Source organism: Nicotiana tomentosiformis, chromosome 9, assembly GCF_000390325.3.
Source record: "Nicotiana tomentosiformis chromosome 9, ASM39032v3, whole genome shotgun sequence".
Taxonomy (NCBI): Eukaryota; Viridiplantae; Streptophyta; class Magnoliopsida; order Solanales; family Solanaceae; genus Nicotiana; species Nicotiana tomentosiformis.
The window spans coordinates 54,856,420-54,869,032 of NC_090820.1; positions in this window are offsets into that span (position 1 = coordinate 54,856,420).

Genomic DNA, 12,613 nt, shown 5'->3' on the forward strand with positions numbered 1-12,613 from the left:
TTATATATTTTGTCTTTAGCAACAAATTATGTCTGGCACTAATGAAATTGTTCAGGTTGAGGATGGACAACTAGAAAGGACTCCTCCACACCACACACCACACACCCACACATACTCCACAATGTTCACAAGAAAATTCACATGTCAAATCCGCTAATCGTAATGCTGGACAACAACATGAGGAACAATCAAATGAGCAAGATCACTTAAATCAATTTATCACGCAGCAGATTAGTGAAGCTTTGCGTGTTTTTGCAAGTGGTTTACCGAGTGTTTTTCAAGCGGCTCCACCACCAGTAACACAACTGTGGAAAACCTTCATTCAGGACTTGAAAACTCGAGAAGTGAGCAAATACCAAATAATTCTGTAGCCAGAGGGTCAGGTATGCCAAATAATTCTAATTTACAAAATCTAGTTTTGACCTTGCAGAAACAGCTCAAGGAACAAAATGAGCGGATAGAACAAATACCGGGAGTACTGCCCATGATTAAATGAGTGGATATTGACAAGTATTCATAGCAACCATGGAAGCCTAGTGCAACACCATTACCAATACTGAAAAAGTTCAAGATGACCGATATTCCCAAGTATGATGGGACTACTGACCCACAAGATCACGTCACTGCATTTACTACAGGAGTCACAAGCAATGTTTTAACCAAGCAGAAAATCGAATACAAAAGGGGCACTAACATTGTATTCTCTCTTACCTGAAAATTCAATTGACTCTTTTGCTCAGCTTCAGAAAAGCACATTCAGGAGCTCAAAGAGTAGAGAAAACAATGGAAGATATATTCAAGGTAAAATAAGGGAGTACAGAATTGCTCAGAGAATTCGTGGATCGATTCCAGCGAGAAATATTGATGTTACCTCATATACCTAATAATTAGGAAGCAATGGCATTTACAAGCAACTTGAATGAGAGAAGTTCAGAAGCCAGAAGATTAAAGGAAAGCTCAAGAGACTTTCCTGCAACTACATGGAATGATGTTTATAATAGGTACAACACAAAGTTACGGATAGAAGAAGATACGGTATCCCAACCGAAGGTGGAGGAGAGGTTCAGGCCTAGACACTCAGAATTAGAAAGGAGATCCGAAAAAATAAGTACGAACCTTACATGGGACTTGCGGGACAAGATCTTAGGTCAAAACCAGAACATGCACGGTTTGGTCAGAGATCAAGGTAGAATGAGGCAAGTTCTTCTTCTTGATTTGGAAAGGAACGGGACATAACAAGGAGCATTGATCAAAATTATTGATCAAACTTCCCGATCAAAAATAGGAGATTATAATTTCAACATCGGTACTTTCAAGTTAGTAGTTGTGTTAAGAGGTATGGGTGATAAGGTGCGATGACCAAAAGAGATGAGATCGGATCCCATCAAAAGAGGTCAGGAATTCTGGTGTGAATTACATAATGATCATGGTCACAAAACAACAGATTGCAGGTTCCTATAAGTAGAGGTTGATTATTGACTAAACAAAGGTTATCTCATTGATCTATTTAGTGAGAAAGGAAAGCAGTCTTATATGAAAAACATGCAATAACCACCAAATCCCCCATCGCCAAAAAGGACGGTGAATGTAATAACTGGGGATAAGGAGGTTAATAGAGTTATATATATGGCAGCAAAAAGAACAGCCAAGATATCAATAACACACGGAAAGCAGATTCGACAAGTCTTGGAAGGAGACAACATAACATTTGATGATGAGGATGCAGATGGCTTGTTCATCCCTCATAATGATGCGCTGATAATATCTTTACTTGTTCATGATAATAATGTCAAGCGAGTTTTGATTGATCTAGATAGCTTTGTGAATATCATATTATTAAGAGTGGTCAATGAGATGCAAGTGACTGATCGTGTGATACCAAAGGCTCGATCTTTGTCTGAGTTCGACAATTCAAATATTATAACAAAGGGTGATATTACGTTATCAACATTCACCGAGGTGTCGTGAAAGACATCAAATTCCCAGTGGTGGATACAGACAAGACTTACAACATAATTTTAGGAAGGCCGTGGATCCATGACATAGATGCGGTGCCGTCAACATTACATCAGGTTATCAAATTTCCATAATAATGGGGAATTCATTAGATCAGGGGAGATCAGCAGGTGGCACGAGAAACCAACACAGTTGCTGTGGCAAGCAGAACATCCAAAAATAGAGATGAAAAATAACAATTAAAGTGTCCAGCTGAGGAGAATTTATTTTCTACCTCAACTGAAAGTGCAAGGAATGAAGAAAATATAGATGCGAGGCCCGACGTGATCCAAGAACTGGAGGAGAATGAGACTATTAAAACAACTATGGAAGAACTCAAAGCTGTTGTATTATTCATTCACTGGCCCGTAATATAGAAAAGTCTATATTGGGATAGACCTAAGCCCGTAATTGAAAGGTAGGTTAATTAAATTTTTATGCACTAACGCTGATTGTTTTGCCTGGTCTCTCTCAGATATAACAAGTATCCCACCGGTGGTAATGACTCATAAGTTAAATGAAGATACATTGGACCCCCTAGTGAAGCAAAAGAAAAAAAAGCAAGGAGCATTCAAAAATTAGGTAATTCAAGAGGAGGTGCAAAAACTTCTGAAAATTGGTTCAATTCGAGAGGTAAAGTACCCTGATTGGTTAGCTAATACTGTTGTAGTGCCAAAGAAAAATGGAAAATGGCGAGTATGTGTATATTATACTGATCTAAATTAAAGCATGCCCCAAAGATTCATTCCCTTTACTGCATATTGATCAACTAATTATTTCTGCCGCTGGTCATGAACTTTTATGTTTTTAGATGCTTATTTTGGATATAATCAAATAAAAATGGGTCCCCTAGATGAGAAAAAAACTTTTTTTATTATAGACAGGGGGACTTATTGCTAAAAGTCATGCCTTTTGGTTTGAAGAATTCTAGAGCTACGTACTAAAGGTTGGTGACCAAGATGTTCCAAGAACATGTGAAGAAAACCATGGAAGTCTACATCGATGACATGCTGGTACCATCAACACAAGGAGAAGATCATCTCAAGCATTTGAATGAAACCTTTGAAATACTCCGCAAGTATAGTATGTAGTTGAACTCGGAGAAATGCGCCTTTGGCGTGGTCTCAGGTAAATTTTTAGGTTTTCTTGTCTCTAGTAGGGGGATTAAAGTAACTTCGGCTCAGAATAAAGCGATCGAAGTGATACTGCATATGCTCACAAGTAAAAAGAAATTACAAATATTAACAGGGAGAGTAGAAGCTCTGGGGTGATTCATATGTAGATCCTCAGAGAAGTGTATTAAATTCTTCTTGTTATTTAAAAAATAAAATCAATTTGAATGGACTGATGACTGTCAACAAGCTTTGAAAGATTTGAAAGCATATCTGTCAAAACTGCCTCTGTTGTCCAAGCCAAGTGATGGAGAGAGATTACTCATCTACTTAGCCGTATCAGAAGTAGTAGTAAGTGCGGTATTCGTGCGAGAAGATAAAGGTACGCAATCTCCAATTTACTATGTTAGTAAATCTTTGTTGGATAATGATACACGATATCCTCATATAGAAAAACTAGCACTAGTGTTAATAATGTCATCAAGAAAGTTAAGACCCTATTTTCAATGTCATCCTATTTCTATTGTAACTACCTTTCAATTAAGGAATATTTTACATAAGCATGAGTTATCAGGAAGATTAGCTAAATGGGTAATAGAACTTAGTGAATATGATATTGTTTATTATCCTTGAACTGCCATAAAGTCACAAATACTAGCAGATTTTATAGCAGATTTCAGTTCGAGCTTACTTCATGAAGCTGAAAATGAGGTGCAGTTATTTACCGAATCTAATTTGGGGACTTGGACATTATACACTAATGGATCCTCAAATGTAAAAGGGTAAGGTTTTGGTATTGTCTTAATTTCACATTCAGGAGAAATTATTAGGCAAGCAATAAAATATTACCCTATAACTAATAATGAAGCCGAATATGAGGTAGTGATTGCAGGTTTGGAAATTGCAAAAGAGATGGGGATTGATCAAGTTGAAATCAAAAGTGACTCACAACTTGTGGAAAATCAAATGTAAGGAAATCACGTGTCTAGATAAATACGAATACAACAATATTTGAAAAAAGTGTGGGAGTTAGTGCGTCATTTCCGAGTATGGAAATCTATTCAAATACCAAGTGAGGAGAATGAAGAAGCTGATGCATTAGCAAATCTGGGATCAGAAGCTGATGTGTCAAATACGGAAAATGCAATCGTGGTGCTTCTATTTCACTCAACGCTCGATCAAACCAAGAATGAAGTAAATTTCAATAATTTAACATGGGATCGTAGAAATGAATTTATGAATTACCTACAGTATGAAATATTACATGAGGATAAAAAAGTAATCCCAACTGTTGTGAATAAACGCGGCTCGATATTGCTTAGTAGAAGGCAATTTGTATCGAAAGATGTTTGGTGCACCTTTAGCTCGGTGCCTTGGACCCTCACAAACGGAATACGTGATGCGAGAGGTACATGAAGGACATTGTGGAAATCACGTTAGTGGAAGGTCACTAGTGAAAACGCTAATAAGAGTAGGGTATTATTGGCCAAAGATGGAAGACGAGGCGAAAAACTTGTAAAAAGGTGCAATAAATGCCAACGACACGCAAAAATATGCATCAACCGACAAAGTTACTTCATTCAATTATCACACCATTGCCGTTTATGAAGTGAGGAATGGATATTGTAGGTCCTTTGCTAGAAGCCCCAGGAAAGGTTCAGTTTTTATTAATTTTAACTTATTATTTTTCTAAGTGGGTGGAGGCAGGTGCTGTCAAACAGGTATGAGAAAAGGAAGTTATCGACTTCATTTGGAGGAATATAATATGTAGATTTGGGGTTCAAAGGGAAATTGTACGTGATAATGGGCCACAATTCGTGGGAGCAAAGATCACTGACTTTTTTAAAGGATGGAAAATTAAATGGATTACTTTAGCACCGTATCATCCCGTAGCTAATGGAAAAGAAGAGTCGACAAAGAAAATCATTGTCAACAATATAAAGAAACATTTGGAAGAATCAAAAGGCAGGTGGCCTGAAATGCTATCTGGAGTATTATAGGCCTACAAGTGTCACAACGCAAATCCCATAATAGGTCGTGGTGGCGCCCAACGATGCTACAAGGTAAGATAACAGTAAAATTCCAATTTAATTATCTATTTTGTCACGACCCAATTCCCATTGTAGGCCGTGACGGCACCCAACGTCGCTGTTAGGAAAGCCAATGGTGAACCATCTATTTAGTTACTCATTTTAATACTTTTGAAATTATGAATTTTATTTAATAAAGAAACCAAGTATAGAAAGCCATGGTGATATAAAGCATAAATAAAACATAAAAATGACATGCTGATAATATTAGGCAAGGACCATAATCATATACTAGAACTTCCCATGACCCGATGTCACAAGTACACGAGCAATCTAGTAGATTATACAAACCCCTACAACTATTGTTTGAAATGAAATAGATAGTATTATAAAAATGCAACAGGAAGGAGACTCCAACTGTTGCAGATTGGAGCATGGGGGAGCAGCTCACCACTGAGTCTCCGAATAATGTGGATGCGCACCCGAACGGACTCCAGGTGTACATGCCTAGTACCTGCATAATTTGTGTAGAAGTGTAGCATGAGTACTTAAATCAATGTGTACCCAGTATGTATCTAGTCTAACCTCGAAGAAGTAGTGATGAGGAGTCGACATTGACACTTACTAGTGGTCAATAAATGAAGTACAAAAATTATAAATAGGTATGAAATAGAACAGTTACAATGGAATAAGAAATAGTAAATAACGTGATCCATTAACATAATATCAGTTTAAAACCCCCAATTATCACATGCCATTTCAAGAAGTAAGAACCATAAAGTAAATATCAAATCTCAAGTCATGAAGGAAATATCATGTATATTCGGACTCTTAGGGATATTACGCATGAGTTATGCTGAGGTCTTACGACCCAATCCATAATAATCATGTACATACACTAACGAGATCGTACGACCCGATCCAGGCATCGGCTTCTGGAAGATGTACTTGAGCGGGTCGAGCCGAGATATCAGGTGTGTGGTGTATGCTGACATATAGTGCCTTAATTTCTAGGAAATCCAAGTCAAAGTGCAATAGGTCCGCTCTATCAAAGTGTATTTGGATTCACATGGTGTGAACTTCTTGCTCAGGTAATAAATAGCCTGCTCCTTCCTCTCGGTCTCATCGTGTTGTCCCAACACGCATCCAAATGTGTTGTCCAAAACAGACAAGTATAGTAACAGTGGCTTCCCGGGCTCGGGGGGAACCAACACCGGTGGATTTGACAAGTACTCCTCGATCTTGTTGAAAGATTTCTGACACTCTTCTGTCTATTTCGTAGCAGCATCCTTATTCAGCAGCTTGAAGATAGGCTCGCAAATTACCATAGATTGGGCTATGAATATGCTGATGTTGTTTAATCTGCCAAGGAAACTCATCGCGTCCTTCTTGCTCTTAGGCGGCAGTAGGTCTTAAATGGATTTGATGTTTGAAGGATCAAATTTTGCCTCTTTCCTGCTCATGATGAAACCAATAATTTTCCAACAGGGACTCTGAATGCATATTTTGTGGGATTTAACTTCAAACTATACCTCCACAAACATTCGTAATTTTTTTTCAAGTCATTCAAATGTTATGCACTCTTTCGAGATTTGATAATGACATCATCCACATATACCTCTATTTTCTTGTGGATCATATTGTGAAAGAGGGTCGTCATGGACCTCATGTAAGTGGCACCGACATTGTTGAGGTACAATGGCATGACCCTATAATAGTAAACTCCCCATGGCGTATTGAATGTTTGTTTTCCGCATATTCCTCATGCATCAAGATCTAGTGGTATCCAGCGAAACAATCCACAAATGACTGCAACTCATGCTTTACGTAATTGTCGATAAGGATGTGAATGTTTGGCAAAGGGAAATCATCCTTCAGACTAGCTTTGTTGAGATCTCGATAGTCCACACATATCATGATCTTCCCATCCTTCTTTGGTACCGGTACAATGTTTTCCAACCATGTAGGATAATTGGTGACTCTTACCACGTTTGCCTCTATTTGTTTAGTGACCTCCTCTTTTATCGTCAAACTCATATCTGGTTTAAACTTCCTGGGTTTTTGTTTAACTGGTGGTCTGGCAGGATCCGTAGGCAATCGATGCGATACAATGATCGATACTCAACATGTCGTCATATGACCACGCAAACACATTGATGTATTGTCAGAGGAGCTCGACCAGTTCTTCTTTTTGTTCCGCTTCTAAATGGATGTTGATTCGAGTTTCTTTCATGTCTTCTTCGCTTCCAACTGATTACCTCTATTTCTTCAAGGTTAGGCTTTTTCTTCAAGGTTAGGCTTTCTCTGGCTTTCCAACTGCTCAATCTCTTACAGTAAGTTATCAGGCATCATGCTCTCATCATACTCCTCATAATCAGGATTATTTTACTCAAAGGTTTCATTACATGTCATAATTGCAGAATGTGGGTTTTTATAGATTTGATTACTGAAAAAAAAAACTAAGTATAAATAAAGCGATAGATAAATTTGCAATGATTTTAAGAAAAGTGATTTTTTTATTTTACTAAAAGGGAAACGACTAAGCGTTCAAGACGGTAATTGGCATAAGAGTACAGACACGGTTCAAGCCTCAATTGATCGTGTGATTTCCATAAGTTTTACAATTCCACACCACCAAGATTCCTGGCGAACCAGAGATGGGTTGGCCATCCAATTCTGCAAGTCCTCTCCTGGTTCGGTATCCCGAATGGTCGGTGTCTTGATATCAACTTCGTTGTGGCATTCCTTGATCATTGCTATAAACAGTCTTTCCATTCCATCTACAATGTCGTCCTATGGTGTTGAGCTCTGACCAAGACTCATAATATGCTCCAGCACAAAAGCCTTCTTCACGAAGCCACCATTGTAGGTTCTTCCAGTTGGAGGTTGATATCCTAAGCCAACTCTACCCTTCTATCCTCTTGGCTCAATTGACTCCGTTATCCCATCCGCTGGCCGGTATCCGTACTTCATCATTTCTCTCATGGCCATATTTGATCTGTATGGTGACTTCATTACCAGATTCTTCTCAGTTTTCTCTATCACCGTAGTCTGCCTGATTTCAACTTCGTAAAGGTGACCCCATCCAACCCTCCAATGAATGGAACTACATATTCTAGATAAGCTGATCGACTCCATTCACCGTGAATTACGATCTCTTGGCATACCCATTCAAACTTCATACATTTATGAAGGGTGGATGGAACTGCTCCTGCCATATGTATCCAGTGTCTTCCCAATAATAGGTTGTATGAGGACGAGATGTACATTACTTGAAATAGGATTGGGAACTCGACTGGCCCAATATGCAAGGCTAGATAGGTCTCTCCAATGACGTCTTTATGGGATCCATCAAAAGCTCTCACTCCCACATGGCTTTCCTTTACTTCTCTAAAATGAATAGCCAACTCCCGTAGAGTAAAGAGTGGGCAGATGTTCACTCTGGATCCTCCGTCATCAAGAACTCGAGACACCACTTTGTCCCCGCACTTGACTGTAATATGAAGGGCTCTGTTATGATCCACACCTTAAACAAGAAGTTCATCTCTTCGGAAGGTGTCATATTTGCCTCGACCATCTTTCCAATTTTTGCCGCCAATGCTTCACCGGTGGTGTTGCTCGGCACACTTACTCCACTCAATACCCTCATGAAAGCATCTTTATGACTGCTAGAACTCATCAGCAGATCCATGATCGATATGTGTGCAGGGGTTTTTATTAATTTTTCCTCTACAGAATATTTCTTAGCTGGCATCTTCTTCTAGAATTCTGCCGCCTCGACATTCGTTATGTTTCTCCTTTGAATTTGTTCTCTAACTGAATTTCCTCGGTTTATATCTTTCGGAGCGTAACACTTTCCTGACCTAGTCATTCCATGAGTAGCTGCGGAATCTGTCATTTTTCCTTTCATTTTCTGCTTATACGTCCATGAGACTGTTTTGTACTTCTGACTCTCTTCATTCTTGATGGCAGCTATGGACTGTTGTTTGTATGTTTGGACCATCATTGGCGGCTTCAACTATACAGTAATCAATGGAACTCTTCGGGGTGGAACCCTCGCAACCTCAACATCCCAATCGTGATGATAGTCCCTTTCAAGTCATAATATTCATCCAAAGTGATCATATTAGCTCTTTGGTTCCTGTTGTTTGGCAATGGGTTACGGTTCACATTTGGCGGAGCTGGGGTATAATGAATAGCTTCATTTTTTTATCAGCGACTCAATTTCATTCTTTAGCTTGAAGAAATCCTTGATATCATGCCCCGATACACCTGAATGGTAGACACACCGTTTGGTTGCATCAAAGTATTTTGAAGGATGCTGAGGAATCCTCCCTTCTACTGGGTATATTAGGCCAGCTCTTCTCAGCCTCTCAAACAATTGGGCTAAGGTTTCAGCAATCGAGGTGTAAGAATTTGAGGGTGGTCGTATGAACTTGAGTGTATGATCGTGGTGGATTTGGATTTATATGGGCGGGTATCAATATCATGGAATCAAACTAATAGTGTCACTATAGAAGTTTCAGAAATAATAAAAATTTAAATTAAGGAGGAAAGGATATGTTAAATAGGTTAAGTATGGAAACTTAATCAAGATGAAGCTTAATTTTAGCATTCAAACACAACAGATTAAACTCAAAAACTATAGATATATCTTAACCAAGTTTCTAAGGCATAACCTAAGCTAAATGAATAGCAGCTATCAGAATACGCACAAGAGCAAGTACAAGAATCCAGTTACTTTAGAGCATGTTCACATGGTGAGATCCCAGGTATGATCACACAGTCATGAGGGTTAACAGAAAATTAATGATCTTCCAAGAGTAAACAGAATGACAAAAGCACATTAGAAGGAAGGACTTAATTCAAATGACATGAGCTGATGTATCCAGGCTAAGATGACAGTCTAGCTTCCATCATTAAAGGTTCATATCCATTTTAGTTTAGTTTATCAGGTGAAACATTTCAAATGTAAATAAAACTAAGGCAAATTAGTATGGCGTATATGAGGGACATAGTAGAACATCACGGAGGTCCAGAGTCAAGACAAGTATAAAAAATCATTAAAGTTCTTGGTTAATTACAATAACTCATCAACACATAGACTATTCAACTCAAAAACACATTCATTATGATTACAAGAGTATTCGACTGGTACATGGTCTTATTTTTAGATTATTAAAGAAACATATGACTCCAAAGCTTGATAATTGAATCATAAACTAGCGAAACAAATACATTAAGGCATAAATAACTAATTATAACACATCATAAGCAAAGTTAATTAATAGAAAACAACAAAGTAAGCATGATTTTAATTAAATAATTGAACGAGAGAAAGGTTCAACGTTCACCGACCTTCCTTTGAGCAGCAAACCAAACGAGAACTTTTCTTAGCCGTTTAAGATCAAAACTCAAACCCCAATCAGTGTAAGCTCGAAATCGGAAAGAGAAAAATAATCAAAACATAGTTAGGAACCCTATATTTGATTTCTTTTCTACTTAGAACATAGGTGCAGTTAATGATACTTCAGTAGTTAAATCGTGTTTTTGTTGTTTTTGGTGAGTGCATTAAAGCTTCCTTTTATAGTGGCATTTAATGCCCTAGTTTTCAACAGATTCAAAACGATAGTGGAGAGTGACAGAGAGTTGATAATGTGAGCAACATTGAGTGCAATCAAAGAAGATAGAGGTGAGAGTAGTGGTAGTTTTTACCTGAGATGAGAAAACTGACCGTTGAAGGCAAAATCCACCGAATAAAAGCCCCAATGTCCAGAGGTCGCTACACTTGACCTCTGAACCAAGAATAAATGATAATAAAGCTGAAGAGATGGACATGCATGCCTTAGATTTTACAGAGCAGAAGAGAAATATGGAGATTTGATGTTGCATCTTTAAGTCTAGGGTTTCAGATTTAGGCGTTTGAATTTCAAGTGATGAAACGGGAAGGGAATCAACAAGAATCACGGCTGGGGAGAAAGAAGAGATGATTTTCTGGCTGATTCATGACCTTTCACGAATTTGTGCAAGGTTTATGATTGATTTGGTTCTGTAAGTTGAGAGAGAGGAAGGGGAAAGGGGGCGGCCGAGTCATGGAATGAAATGATTAGGGTTTGGGTAGGGATTGACGGTCTCTAAGAGTTAAAAACAGGAGATGCAATCTGGGCAGTTGGATCTTTAGATCAACGGCCCTGATAATTCAAGGATTAAACATTTAAAGTGATAAAATGTGTGGTTGGATCCATGTGTTTTGACGGTTGAGATTAAATCCGGTGAGGCGTTAAAATTAAAGAAAAAAATGAGATAAAATATGGGATGTTGATCAGATGAATTAACGACTTAGATGGAATGTGCTTGTTGTGTGAGTGGTAGAGACGAGTGATGTGACAAATTCTAATTGGTTCAGGTAGAAGGCCATAGATTTCCAAGGTGTAAAGAGAGGGGTTGGACCTAGATTTGGATTGGGCTTGGGTATTGGGTTGGTTTTAGTTTAGGAACTAGCCATTTCGTGTTTAGTGGTGGAATTCCAATTATAGCCTATTTAGCATTTAACCTTTTAGAATTCATTTGAAAAGACTTAATTAGTTTCAATAAAATGTAGTACAAATTATGATCATCAAATATATTACTAATTACTGAAATTAGTTAATTATTATTAAATATCTTATTTTCCTATTTATGACACTAATTTCGAATTTCTTTGAAATAGTAGGGTATTTTACCAAATTAAGAAATAACCTTATTAAATTAATTATAAACCTATGTAATGATTGTAAAAGTTATTTTAATAGTTTCAAAAAAAGTAAGAGTAATATGTTTATAATTATATAATACTAAATTATTTACTTAACATCATTAATTACTTAATTTATATAAAAATAAGTATTATTAATTAGAAAATATTTTCAACATACTTATTGAAAATCAATAAGTATAAATAAATAAATTTTAAAAAAGAGGGTCAAAATTGGTCATCAACACTTATTGGGTACCATGTGGTGTATTCATGCTACGCTTCTACATATTTTTATGTAGATCCAAGTACATTTACTCGTGCGGGATGTCAATGGTCGCTCAGGTTTTTTCAAAGACTTTAAGGTATACTTGCTCGACGTTCGCAGGCCTCGGAGTCACCCTTATTATTGTTATTCCTATTATCAGACAGTGTTGTATTAGAGATTTTCGTACCTTTCCGTAGAGCTTATGACTTAGTTCCACCGATTTTGGGAATTTGTTATTGATGTTCCATTTTTGGAGTTATTATTAGATTTATCGGTCTATTGAATTTGTTATCAGTAAATGTTAGGCTTACCTAGTCTTAGAGACTAGGTGCCATCACGGAATACTAAGGTGGGAAATCGGGATCGTGACAAGTTGGTATCAGAGCTCTAGGTTCATAGGTGTTACGAGTCCTAAGCAAGTATAGTAGAGTCTTGCAAATCGGTAAGGAGACGTCTGTACTTATCTTCGAGAGGC